This window comes from Pteropus vampyrus, unplaced genomic scaffold, assembly GCF_000151845.1.
Source record: "Pteropus vampyrus isolate Shadow unplaced genomic scaffold, Pvam_2.0 Scaffold7, whole genome shotgun sequence".
NCBI classification, from domain to species: domain Eukaryota; kingdom Metazoa; phylum Chordata; class Mammalia; order Chiroptera; family Pteropodidae; genus Pteropus; species Pteropus vampyrus.
The window spans coordinates 13,773,749-13,800,115 of record NW_011888788.1 but is presented as its reverse complement, the minus strand read 5'-3'; the positions used below and the strand labels follow the sequence as shown (position 1 = coordinate 13,800,115).

Genomic DNA, 26,367 nt, shown 5'->3' with positions numbered 1-26,367 from the left:
AGATAATATCTCATCGTGGTTTTAATTTGCATTTCTCTAATGATTAGTGACATTGAGTATCTTTTTTCACAGTTGGAGAAATGCCTATTTAGGTCCTTAGCCCAATTCTTAATTGGATTTTTTTTGTGCGTGTGTTGAGTTGTATAAGCTCTTTATTAATTTTGGATATTAACCCCTTGTCAGATGTATCATTGGCAAATATCTTCTCCCAGTCAATAGGCTGTCTTTTTGTTTTCGGTTATCTTTTTGACGGTTTCCTTTGCTGTGCAAATCTTTTTAGTTTGATGTAGTCCCATTTGTTTGTTTGTTCTTTTATTTCCCTTGCCCAAGGAGGTGTATCAGAAAAAAATATTACTAAGAGCAGTGTCAGAGAATTTACTGCCTATGTTTTCTTCTAGGACCTTTATGGTTTCAAGTCTTACATTTAAGTCTTTAATTCATTTTGAGTTTATTTTTGTATATGTTGTAAGAATATGGTCCAGTTTCATATTTTTGCATGTATCTGTCCTGTTTTCCCAACACCATTTATTGAATAGACTGTATTTATCCCATTATATATTCTTGCCTCCTTTGTCAGAAATTAAATGACAACATAGGTATGGATTTATTTATGAACTCTCTATTCTGTTTCATTGAACTATGTGTTTGTTTTTATGCCAGTACCATGCTGTTTTGATTACTAAAACCTTGTAGTATAATTTGATATCAGGTAGCATGATACTTCCAACTTCATTCTTCTTTCTAAAGATTGCTGTGGCTATTCAGGGTCTTTTATGGTTTCATATAAAATTTAGGAATATTTGTTCCAGTTCTGTGAAAAATGACATTGGTGTTTTGATAAAGATTGCATTGGATCTATAGATTGCTTTGGGTAGTACGGACATTTTAATGATGTTAATCCTATTCATGAGCACTGTATATGTTTCCATTTATTTGTATCTTCTTCAGTTTCTTTCTTCAATGACATAATTTTCTGAGAACAAGTCTTTTACTTCCTTGATTAAATTTATTCCTAGGTATTTTTTTAATGTGATTGTAAATACATTGTTTTCTCTGATAGTTCATCATTGGTGTATAGAAATGCAACCAATTTGAATATTTGATCATCCTCCTTTAGTAAGTGAATTTAGTAAATTCATTTATCAGTTTTAAGAGTTACTTTTTGGAATCTTTATGGTTCTCTATATATGGTGTCATGTCATCTGCAAATATGATAGTTTTAATTCTTCTTTTATAATTTGGATGCCTTTTATTTCTTTTTCTTATCTGATTGCTGTGGCTAGGACTTCCAATATCATGATGAATAAAAATGGGGAAAGTGGATATCCTTGTCTTGTTCCTGATCTTAAGGAAAATACTTTTAGCTTTTCCCCGTTGAGTATAATGGTAGCTATGGGTTTGTCATACATGGCCTTTATTATGTTGAGGTATGTTTCCTCTATTCCCACTTTGCAGAGAGTTTTTATCACATAGATGCTATCATTGAGCTCACTTGTACTTCACCCCCTAAGTTTTTTGAGCATCCTTAAACCAGTGTTTTATACTCTGTATCTGATAGGTTACTTGCTGCCATTTCATTTAGTCCTATTCTAGAGTTTAATCCTGTTCTTTCATTTGGGACATGTTTCTTTGGTTTTTTATTTTGGCTCTCTCTCTATGTTCATTTCTATGCTTTAGGTACATCTTCTATGTCTCCAATCTTAGCCAGCTGGCCTTATGTAGTAGGTGTCCTGTGTGACCTGGTGGCACAATCTCCCTGATCACCTGCACTGTGTGCTCCAGGAGTGTCCCTTGTGTAATTGTGTGTGCTGTCCCGCTGCCAGAGCCCAGGGTGAGTGCCTGTGAGTGAGTGAGTCTGTGCATGGTCCTTCGAAGGGGTGTCTGGATTTCTAGGTACCTTCCATCGCATCCAGATGGCCCACTGATTTTCACAGCCAGATTTTGTGGGGACTCCTCTTTTTGGACCTGGAACCTGGGGTTGAGGAGCCCCAGTGTGGGGCTGGGGCCTCTTGGTCCTCTGGGGGAGCCTTTGCAGCCCAAATATCACTCCCAATACTCGACTACCGCACATGGGTGTGGGATCCGTCAGCTTCGCATCTCTGCCCTTCATACCAGTTTCAATGTGGTCTTCTCTTTGTATCCTTATTATAAGGATTCCGTTCAACTATTTTTCAGATAATTCTCCAGGTGGACTGTTTCATAACTTATTTTCAGTTTCGATGTGGTCATAGGAGGAGACATGTGCAGCATTTACCTACCCCACCATCTTGACTGGAACACCTGAAATATTTTTATTTTTTATTTTTAAATTAATTTATTTTTATTATGGTGACATTGGTTAGCAAAATCCATTAAGTTTCAGGTGTACAATTCAACAGAAGGCATGTATATTTTGCATTGTGTCTTCACCGCCTATAGTTAGATTTCTTTCTGTCAGGACATATTTGATCCCTTTTCCCTATCTACCTCCCCGCTCCCCTACTACCCTCTGGTAAACTCTAGTCTACTGTCCCTATCCATGAGTCTCTGTTTGTATTCTCTGTTTGTTTGTTGATTTTAGGTTTATATCCCACATACAAGTGATATCATGTGGATTTCCCCATTTTCCGTCTGGCTTATTCCACTTAGCATGATTATCTCAATGTCCATTCATGTTGTTGCAAATGGCAGTATTTCATCTCTTCTTATGGCTGGTAATATTCCATTGTATATATGTACCACAGCTTTTTTAGTCAATCTATCATAGGACACTTTGATTGCTTCCATGTCCTGGCCACAGTGAATAATGCTGCTATGAACATCGATGTGCAAATATCTTTTTCGATATATGTTTTTGAGTCTTGGGAGTAAATACCTAGTAGAGGTATTGCTGGATCGTATGTTAGATACATTCTTAGTTTTTTGAGGAACCTTCATACTGCACCAATTTGCAGTCCCACCAGCAGTTTATGAGGGTCCTTTTTTTCTGCATCCTCTCCAACATTTGTTATTATTTATCCTATTGATAACAGCTATTCTAACAAGTGTGAGATGGTATCTCATTGTGGTTTTGATTTGCATTTCCCTAATAGCTACTGATATTGAGCATCTTTTCATATATTTGTTGGCCATTTGTACATCCTCTAGGGGGAAGCGTCTGTTCAAGTCCTCTGCCCATTTTTTGATAAGATCATGTGTTTTTTTGTTATTACTGAGTTGTATGAGTTCTTTGTATATTTTGGTTATTAGGCCCTCATCAGAGGTGTTGCTCACAAATATATTTTCCCATCTGATGGTTGTCTCTTTACCTTATTGACGGTTTCTTTTGCTGTGCAGAAGCTTTTTAGTTTGATGTAGCCCCATTTGTTTATTTCTCTTGCCTTTGAGGTCAAATTCATAAAATCCTCTTTAAGTCCAAGGTCCTTGAGTTTCGTTCCTATGTTTTCTTGTATGCATTTTGTTGTTTCAGGTCTTATATTCATGTCCTTAATCCATTTTGAGTTAATTTTGGTGTGTGGTGATAGACAACAGACTAGTTTCATTCTTTTGCAAGTGGCTTTCCAGTTTTCCCCATTTATTGAAGAGGCTTTCCTTTCTCCACTGTATGTTTTTGGCTTTTTTGTCAAAACTTATTTGCCTGTATAAATATGGGTTTATTTCTGGACTCTCGATTCTATTTCACTAGTCCACGTGTCTCTTTTTCTGCCAATACCATGCCGTTTTAATTATTGTCACTTTGTAGTTTAATTTAAAGTGGAGAAGAGTGATGCCTCCAGCCTCGTTCTTTTTTCTCAGGATAGCTTTGGCAATTTGGGGTCTTTTGTGCTTCCATGCAAATCTGATGATTTCTTGTTCTATTTCTTTAAAAAATGCAGATGGGATTTTGATGGAGATTGCATTAAATCTGTATCATGCTTAGGTAATAAGGTCATTTTAACTACGTTGATTCTTCCAATCCAAGAACATTAAAAATCTTTCCATTTCCTTGTATCTTCTTTGATTTCTTTTAATAGGGTCTTGTAGTTTTCATTATATAGGTCCTTCACATGTTTCATTAAATTTATTCCTAGGTATTTTATTCTTTTTGTTACAATTTTAAAAGGAAAATTTTTTTTTTACTTTTTCTGACACTTCATTATTAGAGTACAGGAACGCTATGGATTTTTTTAACACTGATTTTGTATTCAGAAACTTTACTGTATTTGCTTATTGTTTCTAGTAGTGTTCTGTGGAGTCTTTAGGGTTTTCTAAATAGAGAATCATGTCATCTGCAAATAGCGACAGTATGACTTTTTTGTTTCCTATTTGGATGGCTTTTATATCTTTCTCTTGCCTGATTGCACTCACTAGGACCTCTAATGTTATATTGAATAAGAGTGGTGATAGTGGACAGCCTTGTCTTGTTCTTGATCTTAGAGGGAAGGTCCCCCCGCCCCCGCCACTGCCCCCTCCAACTGAGAAAATAACTTTATTTTGTTTGGGAAGATGCAGGTATCAGGCTCAGAATGTCTGGAATTGCTTCTTGGTGCCTGCAGCCTTGGCGACCTTGAGCACACTGAAGCGCGTGGTCTTGCTCAAGGGCTGGCACTCACCACTGTGACAACATCGCCAATCTGGACATCTCTGAAGCAGGGAGACAGGTGCGTGGACATGTTCTTGTGGCATTTCTCAAAGTGGTTGTACTTTCAGATGTAGAGGAGGTAGTCTCGGTGGATGACAATAATCCTCTGCATCTTCGTCTTGGTCACCACACCAGACAGGATGCACCCTAGAATGGAGACATTACTGGCAAAAGGGCATTTCTTGTCAGTGTAGGTGCCATCGATGGCCTCCTTGTGCATCTTGAAGCCCAAATCGACTTTCTTGTAGTACCGTGAAGCTTCTCGCTGCCCGTTTCTCAAAGAAGGACTCTTCTTATTTTGAAAGACGGTTGGCTGCTTTTGGTAGTCCTACTCGGTTTGAATGTCTGCCATCTTCAAAGCTGCCTGAAAAAAAGCTAGAAGAAAGGTTTTTAGTTTTTCACCTTTAAGTATAATGTTGGCTGAGGGTTTGTCATACATGGCCTTTATTATGTTAAGGTACTTTCCTTCTATATTGATTTTGTTAAGTGTTTTGATCATAAACCAATGCTGTATCTTGTTGAAAGCTTTTTTTGCATCTATTAATATGATCATGTGATTCCTATTTTTTAATTTGTTTATGTGGTGTATAATATAAATGGATTTGATGTTGAACCATCCCTGTGCCTCTGGGATGAAGCCCACTTGGTCGTGGCATATAACCTTTCTAATATGTTGCTATATTTTGTTCACTAGTATCTTATTTAGGATTTTTGCATCTGTGTTCATGAGAGATATTGGTCTGTAGTTTTTCTGTGTGTGTGTGTGTGTGTGTGTGTGTTATCTTTACCAGGTTTTGGTATCAGAGTAATATTGGCCTCATAAAATGAGTTGGGAAGTATTGCCTCCTCCTCGATTTTTTGGAAGAGTTTGAGGAGAATAGATATTAAATCTTCTTTGAATGTTTGGTAGAATTCACTGGTGAAGCCATTTGGTCCTGGACTTTTACTTTTTGGAAGGTTTTAGAATATTGTTTCGATTTTCACACCGTTGATCGGTCTATTTAGATTTTTCAGATTTTCTTGATTCAGTCTAGGAAGATTGTATTTCTAAGTACTTGTCCATTTCTTCTAGGTTATTGAATTTGGTGTTATATAATTTTTTTAAATAGTATTCTTCTATGATTCCTTGTATTTCTGCAGTGTCAGTCTCATAATTTCCCCTCTTTCATCCCTGATTTTATTTGTGTCCTTTCTTTTTTTTAGTGAGTCTAGCCAAAGGTTTGCCAATTTTATTGATCTTCTCAAAGAACCAGCTCTTTGTTGCATTTATTTTTTATATTTCACTTTTTTGTTTTCAGTTTCACTTATTTCTGATATAATTTTGATTATTTCTTTCCTTCTGCTGATTTTAGGCCTCATTTGTTCTTCCTTTTCTAGTTTTTTAAGATGAAGTGTTAGGTTGTTTATTTGGGCTCATTCTTGTTTTTGGAGATAAGCCTGTAATGATATGAACTTTCCTCTTATGACCGTTTTTGCCATGCCCCCAAAGTTTTGATATGTTGTACTACCCTTATCATTCGTTTCTATGTATTGTTTGATCTCTCTTTTTATTTCTTCCCTGACCCAGTTATTCTTCAGCAGCATGTTATTTAATCTCTTTATATTTGTGGTTCTTCCTGATTTCTTTTTACAGTTGATCTCTAGTTTCAAAGCATTATGATCAGAGAATATAGTTGGTATGATTTCAACCCTCTTATATTTGTTGAGGCTATCTCTGTGTCCCAATATGTGGTCAATCCTTGAGAATGTTCCATGTACACTAGAGAAGAATGTATAAGCAGCTGTTTGGGGATGGAAGGCTCTGTAAATGTCAATTATGTCCAGTTGGTCTAATGTGTCATTTAAGGATTGTTATATCCTTATTGATTTTCTGTTTGGATGATCTGTCCATATTTGACAGTGGGGTGTTTAGGTCCCCTATTATGATAGTGTTTTGGTCTGTTTCTCCCTTTAGTTCTGTTAGTAATTGCTTTACATATTTCAGGGCTCCCTGATTGGAAGAATAGATATTAATAAGTGTTATGTCTTCTTGGTGCATGATTCCCTTTATCATTGTGAAGTGTCTCTCAGTATCTTTCTTTACCTTTTTTATTTTGAAGTCTATTTGGTCCGATATCAATACCGCTACTCTCGCTTTTCTATGAATGCCATTTGCTTGGAATATCATTTTCCATCCTTTCGCTTTGAATCTATATTTGTCTTTGGAACTGAAATGTATCTCCTGGAGGCAGCGTATAGTTCATTTTATTTTTTGATCCATTCTGCAACTCTGGGCCTTTTTTATTGGTGAGTTCAGTCGATTTACATTTAGGGTTATTATTGAAATAGGAGGTCTTATAGCCATTTTAACTTTTGCTTTCTGGTAGCTCGGTGTTTTCATTGCTTCCTTGTCCTTGTGTGTCTGTTTTTTGAAGGGGGGGGGATTTGTGGGTTTTCCCTCTGGTCTTTCTTGTTTTATGTTACATACTTCAGTTCTGAATCTTTGGTGTGCAGTTACCATTACGAATATGTAAAGGATAGTTCTATGTATACACACACACACACATGTATATGTATATACATATGTGTGTGTACATATATATACATATATATATATATGGTTGTCCATTTTCTTCTGTGCGTGCCTTATCTCCATTCCCCTTTGTGAATTTGGATCTTTGAATCCTCCCCTTTTCAGTCACTGTTATGTCAATTTGTCCCTATGTACGCTGAATGTTCATTACTATCTTGCTGTAGCTATTCTCTTCTTATTGTTTAAGCTCATAATGCCTGTTCTTAGTAAGGGATGCACTCCTCTGCCTCTATCTGCCTGTTAGTTGCCTTATCCCTAATTATGTACATTTTTTGTCATTTTGTTTTAGGTGAGCTGACCCCTTTTAGTATTTCCTGTAATGCTGGCCTCGTACTGGAAAATTCCTTCAACTTTTTGTATGTCTAGAGAGATCTTTATTTCTCCTTCATATCTAAAGGAGAACTTATCTGGATACATTATTCTTGGCTGGTAGTTCCATTCATTTAATAGTTTGAATATTTAATTTCACTCCTTTCTGGCTTATATGGTTTATGCTGAGAAGTCCAAGGATAATCTAATGGGTTTTCCTTTTAGGTTATCTTCTTTTCCTTGGCTGCCCTGAGAATTCTTCTTTTGTCATTGATTTTTAATAATTTTAATGCAATATGCCTTGGTGAAGGCCTTTTTGCATTGAGATAATTGGGTGTTCTGTTGACTTTCTGAATTCCAAGCTCCAGCTCATTGCTTATATTTGGGAAATTTTCGTCCACTATTTGTTTGAAAATGCTCTCTCGTCCCTGCTCCTTTTCCTTGCCTTTGATAATGCCCATTATTCTTATGTTTCCTATCCCGATGGTATCATCTAGTTCTGTATTTCTCTTTCATTATTTTTCATTTTTCAGCTTCCCTCTTCTTCCTTCTGATTTATTTCTAGATTACTGTCTTCGATATCACTGGTCCTTTCCTCTATTTGGTTGACTGTTTCCCAAGCTTGCTATTTCATTTTTCAACTCTTGAGTGTGATCTTCATCTCCAGAAGTTCTATTTGGTTCTTTTTGAGGGTTTCAATCTCCTTCTTCTGCTTATTTAGGTGTTTTTTCAATTCCTGAAATTGTTGATATGATTTGTTTTGGAATTCATTGAGTTTTTCCACAAGTACCATCCTGAATTCTCTGTCATTTTAGTTGTATATTTCTATGTCTGTAAGCTCATTTTCTGGAGATTTTTCTCTTTCTTTCTGAGATGCCTTGTTACCTTGGTTGCTCATGGTGTTTAATGGACTATTTCTCTGCCTGGGCATTAATGGAAGTGTATTCTGCTTTCTTTTTTCTTTTTTCTTTTCCTCAGAAAGAAGATTTATTATACAAAGGTCTCTCTTTATCCTGTTGCAAAGAGGTATTTTTTCATTGGTTTCCTGTAGGTGGCATCTAAACCTCTTGGATCCCTGCTTTATATAAAATCTTAATAATGCTTTTTTTTCTTATAGATATTCAATCACACTCGCTACCCTCAGTCTCAGTCTCTGTTGGTTTTAGTGACAGTTTCGGTAGCGTTTACTCAGATTCCCCTGAGGCTCCACGGTATTCAGTCTTGGAGGATATCAGGGAAGGGGTGCCCTCTGGGTTCAAGGATGGGGCCTGTGGCTCAGCCTTGCATTTTGCAACCCTGGCTGGTAATAATCAACTGTTGCTTCTCTGCCATCCCCACTTCTGCTTTCTGCCCTGATCCCTGGGCACTGCTGTTGCATGGAGCTCAAAGCTCTCTCAGGCAGGGTTGTTCAGTGACACACCGCTCTTCCCATCCCCGCCCCCCCCCCGACAGAGATCTCTGGCTGCAAGAGGCAACTTCTTTGTTTCTCCCAGTCTACCGCCTGACTCCTGTGGTTCTGACCTGTGGTAGCTCTTATTCACAGATCCCTCGCTTTGGCGTGCTGATGTGCAGGTTGGGTGTTTTTGTTGAGTTTTAGATGTTCAACTTATTGTTGTTTCATGGAGAGAGATCTGTGGACATCTATCACTCCACCATGTTTCTGACATCACTCCTGAAATATTTTTAAATGTTTATACTTATAGCTATAAATTTCCCTCTGAGCACTGGTTTCACTGCTTCCCTTATATTTTTTTCAGATTCATTTATTTCAGAATACCTTCTAATTTTCTTGGTGATTTCTTCTTTGATTATATGGGAGTATGTTGTTTAATTTCCACAAATTCGTGAATTTTCCAGTCTTCCTTTCTAGTTTCTTTCCATTGTGATTTTTGAACATACTTGATATGATTTCAATCCTTTTAACTCTATTGAGACTTGTTGTGGCCTAATATATAGTCAGTCTGGAATATGTTCCATGTGCTCTAGAGAGCTATGTAGTCTATTATATCTAGTTGAATTATAGTGTTCAGTTTCCTATTTCCTTGCTGACCTGCTAATTGTTTTATCTCTTATTGAAAGTGGAGTGTTGAAATTTCCAATGATTATTGTTGAATTGTTTATTTCTCCCTTCAATCTGTCAGTTTTGCTTCATATATTTTGAAGCTCTGTTAGGTACATATTATGCTTATAGAAAGAGCTGTTTGGGAAAAGTTAATCCCCTTAATCGCACTTTCTCTAAACTCATTGAAAATGTAATCAATTATATAAATTAAAATCTCAGGGATATTTGGTGTAAACAAATCTTCAGCAGTGCCAGTCCCAACTTGAGTTTCTCTGGATCATTTTTCAGTGAGACTATCTCTTCTTGAGAATCATAGTCACGGCGGTCAGTTGCCACAGCATTCCACAGATGCCTTCTTAGTGCCTGACTGATGGTGTTTCAGAACATTCTTCCATGATGTCATGCATTCTGTGTTCCAGGTTTCTTGGATACAAGGAGCACAAACACTTCAAAGTGCAGGTACCTCTGGAGAGGCAGTAGGTATTTCCAGCTGTAATACAATACTGGTGATTCCCTCAAATTGCAACAAGGTTTCTATTATCTAATATCCTGTCCCTCTTCCTGTGAAGGTGAAAGCCTGTCTTTCTAGGGTAAATTGCCAGAGGCATTATTGAGTTACCTCCCAAGACTTCTCTTTAGTAAGTACTACTTAGTACCATTAATAGGTACTACAGACCTGCCTTCCCAGAATTTAGGTTCGGGAGTGCTCTAAAGCAGACATTCTAACTTGCAAGATATACTTATAGGTATGGGTTGTAAGAACACTTTAAAAAATATTTCCTTCTTATTAATGCAGTATTTGTCACAAACTCCATGCCCATAGGAGGCTGTCTTAGTAATTATGGCTCTCTAGTACACTATGAAATCTTAGTATGAAATCTTAGAGAAGTCTCATTGTTTAGCAAAATTTTCTTTGCTTTTCTTAGAAATTTTCTCTACTAGGTGATATTTAGAACCTAAGATGACCTGCTAAAAATCTTAATAAATTATTTTATGCTATTTATAGATCAATGTGTATGTGGGAAGAAGGGGAGAAATTGACATTTCTAAAATATTTAGTATTTTCCATAAATCATACTTGTATCTTTTCAATAATATGTGCCTTTTAAAATATCCTCAGTAAAATTTTGTTTTTTCAAATCTTGGATATTTCTTCATAGGTTAATTGCTAGGTACTTTGTTTCTTGATATCTAAATGATGTATCTTTAATAATATTTTCTTCTTGGATTTTGCAGATACAAAAGAATTTTTTATTCATGTATTTCTTACATGGTTTTCTTACTAAGATAGCTTTTTAAAAAATTAGTAGACTTTATTTTTTAAAATTTTTTTAATTTTTCAATTACAGTTGACATACAATATCATATTAGTTTGAGGTATACAACATAGTGATTAGACATTTATATAAGTTACAAAGTGGTCACCTCAATAAATCTAGTACCCATCTGACACCATGCATAATCATGACAATATTATTGACTATATTCCTTATGCTGTACTTTATGTTCTCATCATTATTTTGCAACTACCAATTCAAACTTCTTAATCTGTTCTAGCTTTTCACCCTTCTCCCAAACCCCCTCCCATCTGGCAATCATTGAATGTTCTCTGGATCTATGAGTTTATTTCTGTTTTGTTTCTTTTGTTCTTTAGATTCCACATATAAATAAAATCATAAGGCATTTGTCTTTCTCTGTATGACTTACTCCACTCAGCACAATACCCTCCAGGTCCATCCATGTTGTTGCAGATGGCATGATTTTATTTTTTTATGACCAAGGAATGTTCCATTGTATATATGTACACATATATGGATGAACATGTTCTTTCAAAGTAACATTTCTTGTTTCTTCAGATAAATACCCAGAATGAGGATTACTGGGTTCTCCTTTGTGTCTTGTTATAGCCATTGTTTTAAAGTCTATTTTTTTTCGATATAAGTATTGGTACCTCAGCTTTTTTTCATTTCCATTTTCATGAAATATTTTTTTCCATCCCTTTACTTTCAGTCTTTGTGTGTCTTTTGATCGAAAGTGAGTCTCTTGTAGGCTGCATATATAAGGGTCTTGTTTTCTTATCCATTCAGCTACCCTATGTCTGCACACTGGTGGGGGGAGGGCCCAACAAAGGAACAATGCCTTTTGCCAGTACTTCTGTCTGGGAGAAAGCTACTCTTCCAGCTCTTGCCCTGAAGACAGACAATTCAGTTCCTCCCCATGTGTCCCTGGCATCTTTTGAGCTGCTGCCCCAGTGCTGGAGCTCAGAGTGAGTGAGTCTGCCAGTTTATGCTCAGGCCTTTGAAGAGAAATGCCTGGGACTTCAGCTGCCCTCTGTCTCACTCAGCCACAATCTCTGCTGGTTTTCACAGACAGAAGTAGTGGGACTTCTCTTCCCAGTTTCTTTGGCTGGGAACCTTTGGCTGGGGAGCCCAGTGCAGGGCTGGATCTGTTACTCCTCAGGGGAGACCTCCATAGCTGAGATAACCCTCTCAATCTTCAGTGCCACACAGTTACTCCTCAGAGGAGACCTCCATAGCTGAGACAACCCTCTCAGTCTTCAGTGTCACACATGGGTATGGGACCAGCCTGTTCTGGTGGCTCTGACCTTTCTATCAGTTTTCTTTTGGCTCCTTTTCTATATCCGTAGTCACAAGACCTCTGTTCAGGCAGACTTCAGGTGATTTCTAATATAGTTTTCCTGTAGTTTAGTTGTAATTTTGATGTGGTTGTGAGAGGAGGCAAGCACAGCACCAACTGTCTTGTCCAAAGCCTCTTAACAGATCTTTTAAAGAGCAGTTTTAGGTTTACAGAAAATGTTGGCAGAAAGTAGAGTTCTTATATATCTCCTTCCCCTACCCTCATCAAATAGTTTCTCCTATTGACATTTTCTATTTGTTCCAATTTGTTTCAGTTTTCTTAGTGAATATGTCAAAAAATATGTTTTAGAAACTTGAAGCAGAGATGTAGATTTATAAGTTCTCATAAGGCCTTGGTATTTATACCACTCAGGATCTCAGAGTCTTGGAGTCAGTCAACAAGTTTCTTTCTTCAAGGAAGTAACCCAGTATAAAAAATTGAGATTGTATTGATTTAGTATGAAGGAAATATAATAAAAGGTCATCAACTCTACTAGACAACACTAAATTTTTACATATTAGAACTTAAACATTCTTTGGTCACCATACCACATTCTCCTTTCAAAGCTCAGAACAATGGGGGCAGCAGAGCATATTTTCAGGATGGAAAATAATATCATTTACTCAGCAGTCTGAACGCTGGTGAGAAATTCTGCAGTTAGACATATCAAGGAAACTGGAGATGTGCTTTTAAAAAAGTTACAGATGCAGTTGGAAGCATGGGGTGGTCTTTGGGTTTGAGATAGATTATAATAGTAAAGGTAAAAAAGTGTACTAGCGTTAAAAGATATTTAATGGTTAACTTGTAAAAGGCTAAGCATCTTACCTTTTTTCTTCTATCTTCTACATCCAAACTTGGGTACTATTGTCAGGCTGATTTTCCTTTGCCCTTTTCATGAAGTTACTCTCATGGTTTAAATGCCTCAGTGGTTTTTTGTTTGTTTGTTTGTTTATTTTATTTTTGTCTCCCTTCTTCATAATTCCAATTTTAGACTCTTCAAACTGGTTTTTGAAGCCCTCTACAATTTGACCTGACCATTATTAACATTTTTTTTTATCATTTCCCTAACACATTTCCTAAAATCCAGGCAAACCAGACTCTTTGTGGAGTCTTGTCTTTTGCTGATATTTTCATACCTAAAAATTCTTTGTATTTCCTAAATTATTCTCTCTTCTGACTTCCTAAATCCTTTCATCATTGCTTGATGTCTACCTAAAGTTCCACCCCTCTTAATGAATACATTCATGACTACACCTCTCTCTGTGAAGGCATCCCCTTTCTTCTACCAGTAGCTCTGAGACATTGGGTCAGAGAAACGAGCCCTTATTTGTGGACTGCCTGTGTTCCATGAGAGTTGCATTGTTCTTATCAATAACATTGTATGAATCTTAAGAACAGGGATTAGAATGCAAAATTTTGCTTCTCCCCCAAATTATATTATAATACCAGGTGCTCATTCTGGCTGGCTTGACAGCAGGACAACTACACCTACTTCTGAGATAGATGCCTCCACATTTTATAGATTAAGAAAGAAGCATTTTGTCAAATATATGGTAGCAGAAGGAAAATACACTTTTGGTGGTGAGCAAGCAAGAGTATACAGATATTGAATTATAATGTACATCTAAAATTTATATAATGTTATTAACCAATGTTACCTAAAAATAATTTCTAAAAATTTTTTAAATAGACAAAAGCTTATAAAACAAGGATAAAAAGAAAAGAAAAAAAAAAAACACTTAGAGGATTTACCAGTCTCAAATAATCAGCTGTAAGTCACAAATAAAGCAAAAGCTCTGATTTTTTCTGAATGATTTCTCTCATTTGATTTGAATAAAAACTGATTTGTTTGGAAAACCCAAGAAAACAATGGAAAAGCTGATGCCTTAGGATTTTATCAAATGTGTAAGTATTTTTTTCTTTTGGTAATTTTAGTCCTCATATATTTTTATGGCACCAAAACAGTAAATACATGACCCTAGATTTTTGTTGTTGTCATTATATTCTTCCATCAATTACAGAATTTGGGTGGCTAAGCTTTTTATTTTTAATTGAGATAAAATTTACATAATATAAAATTTAGCTTTTTAACCATTTCTAAAGTGTACAATTTAATGGCTTTTAACCATTTCCAAAGTGTACAATTTAATGGCTTTATAATTTCCATTTCTATTTTAATGTTTACTATCTCTTTGTTAAATCTCTCAGTTCATCTATACTTCCCTTAAGTTTATTGAGTGTCTTTATAACCAGTGTTTTGAACTCTGCATCTGTTAGATTACTTGACTCCATTCATTATATCTGGATCTCTGTTCTGTTCTCTCACATGGTTTCTGCTTCTTTGTCTTCTCATTTTGGCTGTCTTTCTTTGACTCTTTCTATGTATCAAGCAAAGCTCCTAAGTCTCCTGGTCTTATTAGTGCGGCTAATTAGTAGGTATCCAGTGGCACAGTCCTGAGAGGGGTTCAGCTGCAGGCCAAGTTTAGCCCCAGCCTGTGCCACTCCCAGACCTCCTGTTACGATTCAACAAGCAATCCACAGATGCTGTGCTTATAGTTGCCTCAAGAAACCACACCAGAAACTGAGGCCAGCTGCCACTAATGTGAGTCTTGGCTCTGCTCAGCAAGGAGCAGCTGACTCGCCGAGGACACACCTGGATGTGGCTTGGGTGGGGCCCTGAGTTGGAGAAGGAATTTCAGGGAATCCTCTCGGCAGAGCGAATTCTGTAATCCAGTTTAGTGAAGTCTCAGCTATGGAGGCGTTGTGTCCGCACACTGAGAGGTGGAGAGGGCTCAATAGAGGAGCAACAGATACTGCTGGCATTTCTGCTTGGGAGAGAGCCTTGCCTCCGGCCTTAATCTGACAACTCAGTGTCCCTTGTAAGTCCCTGGTACCCTTTAAGCAGCTGACCTGGTGCTGGAGCTCAGAGCAAGCAAGTCTGTCACTGCAAAAGTCCGCTCACAGACATGGCCCCTTTAAGAGGTGTCTGCAGCTTCCAGCTGCTGCTGTAGCCTATATCCCACTCAGCCACTCGAGACCGGGCAGCCTCGTGTCTTAGCTCCCTCCTACCTTCTACTGCTGCAGGTTGATTGTTTCTCTCCCTAGTTGTAGTTGCTTTTGTTTATCTAGATCCCAGGTGACTTTGCTTGCTGTTTGCTCCATGTTTCTTTTACAACTTTGATTTGGTTGCAAGAGGAATGAACAAAGCCTCTATCATCTATACCACTTTCTCCTGTTCCATCTAATTTCAGTCTTTTAATATCTATTGAGAATTCTTTTATGGCTTAATATATTTTGGAGAATACTCCATGTGCACTTGAGAAGCACATGTATTCTGTTGTTCTTGGGTGGAGTGTACTGTATACGTCTGTTAGGTCTAGATGATTTATAGTGATGCTTAAGTCCTCTGTTTCCTTATTGATCTCTAGTTGCTCTATCCATTATTGAAGGCGGGGCATTAAAGTCTTCAACTATAATTGTAGAACGATTTCTCCTTCAATTCTGTTAATTTTTTTGCTTCATATATTGTGGGACACGATTGTTAGATGTGTATATGTTTATTTGTTATATCATCTTGATGAATTGATTCTTTTATCAATATATAATGTCATTGTCCTAAAACAATTTTTGACTTACCATTTGGTTACTTTGGTTACCGTTTGCAAAAAATATCTTTCCAGCAATTCACTTTCAACCTATTTGTGTTTTTGGACCTTAAGTGAGTCTCTTGGAGATAGCACATAGTTGAATCTTGTTTTTTAAAAACTCCATTCTGTTGGTCTCTCACTTTTAATTAGAGAGTTTAATTGATTAATATTTAAAGTAATTACTGATAAAGAAGGACATACTTCTCAATTTAGTGTTTATTTTCTACATGGCTTATATATTTTTGTTTCCCAATTCTTCCAATGCTGCCTTTTTTGTGTTTAATTTTTAAAGTATCATTGTGATTCCTTCTCAAAATGTATATTCTTTATATACATATTTATATATGTGTGGGATATATTTCTGCATATTGTTTTCTAGTTATTTTATTCAGAGTCACATTGGGGATTACAATTATCATCTTAAATTTATAACAATCTAGATTGAATTAATACCAACTTAATTTAAATAAAATACAAAAATTCTCCTCCTATAGAGTTCCATTCCCCCTTAGTGGTTAGTGTCACAAATTACATCTTTATACATTGTGTGCTCATGAACACGGGTTTATAATTATTGTTTATGCATATGTCTTTTAAATCACATGGGCGGGGGGGGGGGAGAGTTACTAGCCAAAAATACAATAATACTTACCTTATACTTTACTATGCAGTTAATTTTACTGGCATTATTTATTTATTTGTATGACTTCAAGTTGCAGTCTAGTGTCATTCCATTTCAGCCTTTAGCATTTCTTATAGGACAGGACTACTAGTGATGAACTCCCTTAGTTTGTTGGTTTTTTCCCAAATTACCTATTTTTTAAATTAATTATTGGGGCAACATCAGTTAATAAAGTCAAATAGGCTTCAAGTGTACAATTCAATTATACATCATATGTATATTGCGTTGTATGTTCACCACCCAAATTAAATTTCCTTCTACCACCAAACATTTGACCCCTATTACCCGTATCTGCCTTCCTCCTGGTAACTACTAATCCCGTCTGTGTCCATGAGTCTGTTTGCCATGTTTGTTTGTCGCTTTCCATTTTATATCCCACAGATGAGTGAAATCATATGGTTCTCAACTTCTGTCTGACTTATTTTACTTAGCATAATAATCTCAAGATCCATGTTGTCACAAATGGCAGTACTGCATTTTTTCTTACGGCTGAGTAATATTCCATTGTATATATGTACCATATCTTCTTTATCTAATCACTTATTGATGGACACTTTGATTGTTTCCATGTTTGGCCACTGTGAACAATGCTGCCATTAATATCAGGGTGCATATATCTTTGCAGATAAATGTTTTCAAGTTCTTGGGGTAAATATCCAGAAGAAGGATTGCTGAGTCATATGGTAATTCTATTCTTAGTTTTTTGAGGAACCTCCATACTGTTTTCCATAGTGGCTGTACCAATTTACATCCCCACCAGCAGTGTTCTTTTTTCTCAACAACCTCTCCAACACTTGTTATTATTTGTCTTGTTGATAACAGCTATTCTAACAGGTGTGAGATGGTATCTCAGTGTGGTTTTGATTTGCATTTCCCTAATAGCTAGTGAAGTCAAGCATCTTTTCATATGTCTTTTTCCCACTACTATGTCTTCTTGGCAGAAGTGTCTGTTCAGATCCTCCACCCATTTTTAAATTGGATTTTTTTAATTATTATTATTGTTGAATTGTATGAGTTCTTTTATATATTTTGGAAATTAGGCCCTTATTGGAGGCGTTTGCATATATATTCTCCTATTTGGGTGGTTTTTTCTTTGTCTTGTTGATAGTTTCTTTTTCTATGCAGAAGCTTTTTAGTTTGATATAGTCCCATTCATTTTTGTTTGTTTGTTTGTTTTTACTTCCCTTGCTTTTGAGGTCAAATTCATAAAATCCTCTCTAAAGCCAAGGTCCATGAGTTTAGTTCTTATGTTTTCTTCTATGCCTTTTATTGTTTCAAGTCTTATATTCAGGTCCTTGCTCCATTTTGAGTTAATTTTGGTGTATGGTGATAGAGAGTAGTCTAGTTTCATTCTTTTGCAGGTGGCTTTCCAGTTTTCCCAGCACCGTTTATTGAAGAGGCTTTCCTTTCAATTGTATGTTTTTATGTTTTTGGCTCCTTTGTCAAAAATTATTTGCCCATGTATGAGGGCTTACTCCTGGACTCTCAATTCTTTTCCCTTGGTCTATGTGTCAATGCCATGCAGTTTTGATTATTGTCACTATTGATATTCTGCCAATACCATGCAGTTTTGATTATTGTCACTTTGTAGTATAATTTGAAGTCAGGCAGAGTGATACTTCCGGCTTTATTCTTTGTTTCTCAGGATTGCTTTGGCTATCTAGGGTCTTTTGTGCTTCCATATAAATCTGATTTTTTTGTTCTATTTCTTTAAAAAATGCCATTGGGATTTTGATGGGGATTACATTAAATCTGTATAATGCTTTAGGTAATATGGTCATTTTAACTATGTTGATTCTTCCAATCCAAGAACATGGAATATCTTTCCATTTCTTTTATCTTCTTCGATTTCTTTTAATAGGGTCTTGTAGTTTTCAGTATATAGGTCCTTCACATGTTTAGTCAGGTTTATTCCTAGGTATTTTATTCTTTTTGTTGCAATTGCAAAAGGAATTTTTTTCCATTTATTTTTCTGAAAATTCATTGTTAGAGTATAGAAACACTATGGATTTTGGAATATTGATTTTGTAACCTGAAATTTTCCTGTTTATTATTCCTAATCATTTTTAGTGGATTCTTTAGAGTTTTCTATACAGAGAATCATGCCATCTGCAAAAAGTGACAATTTGACTTGTTTCCTATTTAGATGCCTTTATTTCTTTCTTTTGCCTGATTGCTCTAGCTAGGACTTCCAATATTATATTGAATAATAGTGGTAATAGCAGTAGTCTTGTCTTGTTCCTGAACTTAGAGGGAAGGTTTTTAGTTTTCACCTTATAGTATAATGTTTGCTAAGGATTTGTCATATATGGCCTTTATTATGTTGAGGTACTTTCCTTCTATACTCATTTTATCAAGTGTTTTAATCATAAATCGATGCTGTATCTTGTCAAATGTTTTTTTCTGAATCTATTGTTATGATCATATGAATTTTATTCTTAAAATTTTTATGCAGTGTATCACATTAATCAATTTGTTAAACCATCCCTGTGCCACTGGGATGAGGCCCACTTGATCATGGTGTATAACCTTTTTAATGTATTGTTATATTCAATTTATTCATATTTTTTTCAGGATTCTTGCATCTGTATTCATGAGAGATGTTGGTTTATAGCTGTGTGTGTGTGTGTGTGTGTGTGTGTGTGTGTTATCTCTACTAGTTTGAGTACAAGGGTAATGTTGGCCTCATAAAATGAGTTAGGAAGTATTGTCTCTTCTTCAATTTTTTTGGAAAAGTTTGAGAACAGGTATTAAATCTTTGAATGTTTGGTAGAATTCATTGGGGAAGTCATCTGGTCCTCGACTTTTACTTTTGGGGAGATTTTCAATAATTGTTTCAATTTCCACACTGTTGATTGGTCTATTTAAACTTTCCAGTTCTTCATGATTTAGTCTAGGTAGGCTTATATTTTTAAGAACTTGTCCATTTCTTCTAGGTTATTAAATTTGGTGGTGTAAAATATGTCATAGTATTCTTGTATCCTTTGTATTCTGGTGGTATCTGTCATAACATCTTCTCTTTCATTTTTATTTTGTTTATTTATGTCTTTTCTCTTTTTTTCCTTAGTGAGTCTAGCCAGGGATTTGTCAGTTTTCTTAATCTTCTCAAAGAACCAGCTTTTTGTTGCATTAATTTTTTCTATTGTCTTTTTGTTCTCAATTCCATTTGATTCTGCTCTAATTTTTATTTCCTCCCTTCTGTTGACCTTTGGCTTCATTTATTCTTTTTCTAGTTTTTTAAAGATGTAATGTTATGTTATTTGGGATCTTTATTATTTCTTGAGATAGGCCTGTAATGATATAAACTTTCCTCTATTATTTTTGCTGTATCCAAAAGTTTTGATAGATTGTATTTTCATTTTCGTTTGTATCTACATATCTTTTGATCTCTCCTTTTATTTCTTCTATGACCCAGTCGTTTTTTAGTAGCGTGTTGTTTAACCTTCATGTATTTGTAGTTCTTCCCGCTTTCTTTTTACAGTTGATCTCCAGTTCCAAAGTATTATGACCAGTGAATATGCTTGATATATCAATCTTCTTAAATTTGTTGAGACTAGTTTTGTGTTCTAACACATAGTCTACCCTTCAGAATGTTCCATGTGCACTACAGAAGAATGTATAATGTGATGTATTGGGACAAACGGCACTGTAAATGTCAATTATGTTCAATTGGTTTAATGTGTAATTTAAGGATGATATTTCCTTATTGATTTTCTGTTTGGATGATCTATACATAGCTGACAGTGGGATATTTAGGTCCCCTACTATAATTGTTTTTGTCAGTTTCTTCCTTTAGTCTTTTTCCTAGTTGCTTTATATATTTTGGTGCTCTGATTGAGAGCATAAATATTGATGTTACGTCTTCTTGATGTATAGTCAGTCCTCTTTATCATTATGAAATGTCCATCATTGTCTCTCATTGCTTTTTTAATCTTGAAGTCTATTTCGTCAGATATAAGAATGGCTACACCTGCTTTTCTCTGAATGCCATTTGCTTGGAGTATTGTTTTCCTTTCTTTCACTTTGAGTCTATATTTGTCCTTGCAACTGAGATGTGTCTCTTGAAGGCAGCATATGGTTGGGTTTTGTTTTTTGATCTAATCTGCTAATTCTTTGCCTTTTTGTTGGTGATTTCAGTCCATTTAAATTTAGGGCGATTACTGAAATATGAGGTTTTCCTAGAGCCATTTTATCTTTTGTTTTATGGTAGCTTGGTGTCTCCATTGTTATTTGTCCTTGTGTTTCTGTTATTTCAATTTGGTGATGTTTTAATGTTTTCTCCTTTTTTCCCTCTTGTTTTATGTGTCTTAGTTCTGGATTTTTGGTGTGTGGTTATCATTAACTTTATGTAAAGGAAAGTTACATATATACAGTAGTCATTTTTCTTCTGCATGCGCCTTATCGCCATTCCCCTTTGCAGATTCAGATCTTTACTCCCTTCCCTCGTTTTTGTTGTCTCATATTATCCCTCTTTATGCTGTATGTTCATTTCTAAGTTGCAGTAGCTATTGTCTTCTTCCTAAAGTTTTTTTTCTTTTACATTCAACCATTATGTAATATTTAAGCTTATAATACCCTGTTCTTAATAATGGTTGCACTTTTTTGATTCTATCTGCCTGTTAGACATCTTACGCATAGTTACATATTTTTTTGTCCTTTAATTTCAGGTGGAGTGATCCCCTTCAGTATTTCCTGTAATGCAGGCTTCTGGTGGAAAATTCTCTCAGCTTCTGTATGTCTGAAAAGGTCTTTATTTCTCTTTCATATCTAAAAAATAGCTTTGCTGGCTACATTATTCTTGGCTGGTAATTTCTTACTTTCAATGGATTAAATATTTGGCTGTACTCCCTCCTAGCTTGTAAGATTTGTACTGAGAAGTCCAATGGTAATCTAATGGGTTTTCCTTTATAGGTTACTGTCATCTTTTCCCTGGCTGCTTTGACAATTGTTTGTCATTAATTTTTGACAATTTAAATATAAAGTGTCTTAGAGAAGGCCATTTGGGGGTTGAGATAATTAGGTGTTCTGTTTGATTCTTGGATTAGAAGATCCAGTTCTTTCCATAGGTTTGAGAAATTCTCATTGACCGTTTGAATATGCTCTCTATTCCCTTCTCCCTCTCTTACCCTTCTGGTATACCCATTATTCTTATGTTGCTTTTTCTGATGTCAGATAGTTCTTGTAAAGTTCACCCATTTTTTTACTCTCAAGTCTCTTTCCTCTTCCTTCTGCATCTTTTCCAGATTTGTCTTTGATATCACTAATTCTTTCCTCTATCTGGTCAGCTGTATTTCTTACGCTTGCTATTTCAATCTTCATCTCTTTCAGTGAGTTCTTCAACTCTTGAAGTTCTATTTGGTTCTTTTTTTAGTTTCAATCTCCTTGGTAAAGTATTCCTGTTGGTTGTTGATTTTGTTTCTAAGTTCTTTGAACTGTTGATAAGAATTTTCTCGCATCTCATTGAGTTTTTTCAGAAGTGCAATCTTAAATTCTCTGTCATTTAATCACATATTTCCATATCTTTAAGTTTATTTTCTGCAAATTTTTCATTTTCTTTCTGAGCTGCCTTGTCACCTTGGTTGTTCATGGTGTTGATGGATTTTTTTCTCTACCTAGGCATTAATGGGAATGTAATCTACTTTTTTATTAAAAAAGAAAATTTATTATAGAGTGATCTTTCTTTAGCAGATTGATAAGAAGTTTTTATTTTCATTTTCAGTAGGCAATGCCCAAGCTTCCTGCACTGCCCAAGCCTGCTGGATTTCTGCTTTGAGGTTTAGAATGCCCTTATTCTCTGGAAGATGTGTATCTCCTCTGTGACCAGGTCACTTTAGTCCCAGGGCTCCACTCCCATGGAAGAATGTAAAGGATGATGGGAGTCCAAGTCTCTGAAAAGGCCCTGAAGTCCCAGGCCTTTTCTGCTCCAACTGTCAGGTGCAATGCTCTGCTTCCTCCTTCCAAGTCAGCCTTACTAGATGGGGGTGGGGTGGATTGGGAGAGGACAGCTTTGTGTGTGACTGTTTTCCTCCTAGTAATGCTCACTCAGACTTCAGCTGCTTTGCATCTATATCCCCTCCCCTATCTCTGGGACCAGGTGCTGTTCGTTTCTGTTCTGGTTGCACAGTATCTCCTGTGGCTTGGTGCTAGCACTATGGGGGTGTGGCGAGGGGGGAGGTTGTGGTGGTATGAGTGGGGTAGGGCACGTTCTGGGATGGTGGGAAGAGGCAGCCAGGCTCCATGACTCAGGTTTCTGCCTGGCTAAGGCAGTCGCTGAAACATAGCTATCACCTCTCCACGCTAGGTCTCTGCCCTGCTTATTGGGCTCCACTGCATGGAATATGCTTATCTCTCAGGCAGGACTGTTCATGGCTTCAAAGAGCCAAGAAACCATAACATTGATCTCCCCTCCCCTCACCTTGTTGGGAGCTCTGGGCTGGGTCTGCTTTCCACAGCTCCTGTCTTTGCTTCTCTCTTTTCACCTCCCTGTTTCACACATGAATGGCCCACCTTCAGATGCTCTGATGCACAGATCTCTCAGATGAGCTTGTGTGCAAGCTGGGTGTTATTTGTTGGGATGTAGGTGTTTAGCTCCTTGTAGTTTCAAGGGGAGAGATAATGAGAGATCTCTCATGCTGCCATGTTTCTGATGTCACTCCCTCCCCTTAGTTTATCTGGAAATGTCTTAATTTCTCCTTTACTCTTGCCAGATATAAAATTATTTGTTGACTCTTTTTTTCCTTCAGCATCTTAAATTTACCATGCTACTATCTTCTGGCATTCACAGTATCTAGTGAAAAATTGGCTGTTATTCTCATTGATGATCTCTTGTATGTGACAAGGCTCTTTTCTCTTGCTGCTTTCAAGATTCTTTTGACAATTCGACTGTATACCCTGGTGTGGGTCTCTGCATTTATCTTACTTTGAGTTCATTGAGCTTCTTGAATTGGATTATTTCTTCTAATATTTTCTCTGCCCCTTTTGTCTCCTTCTGGGACTTCTATTATGTGTAAGTTGGTATGCAGAATGGTGTCCTACTGATCTCTGAGGCTCCATTCATTTTTCTTCATTTTTCTTCTTTCTGATTCTCATACTTGATAATCTCATTGGCCTACTTTCAAGTTTGCTGATTGTTCTGCTGTTGAAGCCTTCTAGTTAACTTTTCACCTCAGTTATTTTATTTTTCAGCTCTAGAATTTCTGTTAGTTTCCTTCTTATCATTTCCGTATCTTTATTGATATTCTCCATTTAGTGACAAAGTATTCTGGTTTTCTTTAATTCTTTAGGTTTCTGTTAGCTCTTTGAGTGTATTTTAAGACAGTTTACTTAGTCTTGGTCTAGTAAGTCCAATGTCTGGGCTCCTTCAGGGACTGTTTCTATTAATTTCTTATTTCACTGTGAATTTTTCATAGTTTTTTGCATGCTTCACAATTTTTTGTTGAAAACTGAAACTTTTGAATACTATAATATGACAGCTCTAGAAATCAGACTCTGTCCCATTCCAGGCCTTGTTTTGCTGCTTGTTATGGGGTTTTGTTTGTTTAGTGATTTTTCTAAACCATTTTTGTAGAGACTGTATTCTTTATCATGTGTAGCCATTGAAATCTCTGTTCTGTTAAGGTTAGTGATCAGCTAAGATTTGACAGAGATTTCCTTAAACATCTAGAGCCAAAAATACAAAATAGTCTCCCAGTTTTGCAGGTTGGTTATGTGAGGTACTTCTTCAATTTTAGTCAAGCTGTTTAAAACTAAGCCTTAGCCTTCATTCTTCCTGTGGAGCCTAAAAGTCAGCCACAAGTAAAAGATTAGTCTTCTCAGGTCTTTTAGGAGCATGTCCAGCCCTAGGCATGCAGGTGGCCTTCTAGATTTCCTGATGTATGCATAGGCCTTTTAAAGCTCCCACTTCTCCCAAGTATCTCCTTTCCTAACCTCTTCCTTCTCAGACTTTTTTTTTTTTTTTTGCTTTCTGTTGCTTTCCCCATATTATCTCTTGCCCTAGGTTGCTGAGGTTAATATATTTACCTTTAAATGCTTTCAATAAATGCCACTTGAGAAGCTACTTCTGTCCTGGGGAAAGTCGAAGTTAGGTGAAACAAAGGCAAACCCTTGAGCCAATCCTTCAGAGAGTAACCAGATGAATCAAAATATACAGCCTCGATTCCTTGGGGAAACGATCCATATTGCTCCCTCTGGTACCAACAACCTTCGCCCAGTATATGGGCTGCTATATTCATGGATACTGCTGAGTGGGGAATGGGAGATGTTAGGCAAATAATATATAATGCCACAGCACTCTTACCAAAGACCAACAGCTTCTTTCTTCATTTAGCATTCCCCTGGTTGTTGTAAATTCTTTTTTAAAAAATAGATTCCAGAATTCTGAAAAGTAGATTCTAAGTTTTTGCCAATTTATCCTTTGCTTTTGGGAAGGGGCAAAATTTTAGAGTTCTCTATTCTAACATTTTCAGTGACATCACTCCTGCATGGCTAAGTTTTATCCTATCTGAGTCATCGTTAGAAAAGTCAGTCCTGTGTTATAAAGGTGTTACATTTATCTATTGCTATACGACAAACAACACTAAAATTTAGAGCTTAAGACAACAATTTTATTATCATTATACCTCAGTTCTGTAGGTTGCCTGAGCTCAGCTGAATGGTTCTTACTTGAAGTCATAAGCTTTGGCAGAATGGGACTTTCAAGATGGCTCAATCACATAACTGGAGTTGATGTTCACAGTTGGTTAGCTCAGCTGGGGCTGTTGACCAGAGTGCTTCATGACGCTTCTCCATGTGGCTTGAGGTTTTCACAGTATAGTGGTGGGGTTCAAAGAGTAGAAACCATAAGGATTCTTATGAACCAATGTCAGAAATCCCATAATACCACTTTCCCTACATTCTGTTAAGTAAGTCACTAAAGCCATCCTGGATTTCTGGGGAGGGTAACTAGACTCCATCTCATCAAATATGTATGAGATTAAATGAGAAGAAATTGATGATGTCCACTGTGAGAACTATGTCCACAGTCCACCAAACTTCATGTCCAAACACCAAACACCAAACTTCATGTCCATCTCATGTGAAATATACACTCATCCTAAGACCCCCAAAGTCTTATCCCATTATGGCACTGGCTCAAAGCTCGGGATCTAAATCAGGTCAGGGTATAAATGATGCTTTATCTGAAGACTTGTGACTAAAGAAGCATATCTAACATTCAATGTTAATTCAGGAATAGGATAACCACAATAAATGTTTCTTTTCAAAAAACAGAGAAATAGCATATACACAGCAGGCACTGGTTCATAGAAACTCTCAAATTCAGGTGGGCACATGCCACCAGCTCTCTGATTAGTGCTCAGTACTGCCCCCTGGGAGTAACTTTCCATGGCTTTTGTATCTATGCTGAGTTATTATTCCTTTTCTGTAAGAAAATGGCCTGTGTTTAAAGCTCAGAATTGTCATCCTGCCCAAAGGGATTTTTCTTTGTCCTTTTCAAATTAAGCTGGTATTTTTATTACAAATGTCATGGATTATCTATGCCTCTTATTGAAGTTCACTCCATTAGATAAAACCTCATCCACAAAGCATTTCAAGTCAAGTTCCTCTCTGGTTTGGGTTGAGTGTCAGGGCACTGTGGTATGATATCCTTAAAATTCACAGAAACCATTTTCTGTAGTTGAGAAGGGTCTAGGAGATGTACACTAAAATCTTTTCAAGTCTTACAAAAGGGTCTTACAGCTGCATCCTTGAGGTGGTCTTTACCTTAAAGGCCACTTGTTTTGGGCAAAATCTCAACTGAAGCACAATGGAAGAGGTATGGTTAAGAATCTTTAGATATGGTCGAATATCTTTAGCTTTGTC

General features: G+C 36.5%; 1 pseudogene; it reads right to left on the bottom strand.

Annotated features, from left to right (window-relative positions):
- Positions 1-4,479: 4,479 nt before the first annotated feature.
- On the bottom strand, positions 4,480-25,246 carry LOC105299496 (annotated as a pseudogene).
- Between the last annotated feature and the right edge of the window lie 1,121 nt (positions 25,247-26,367).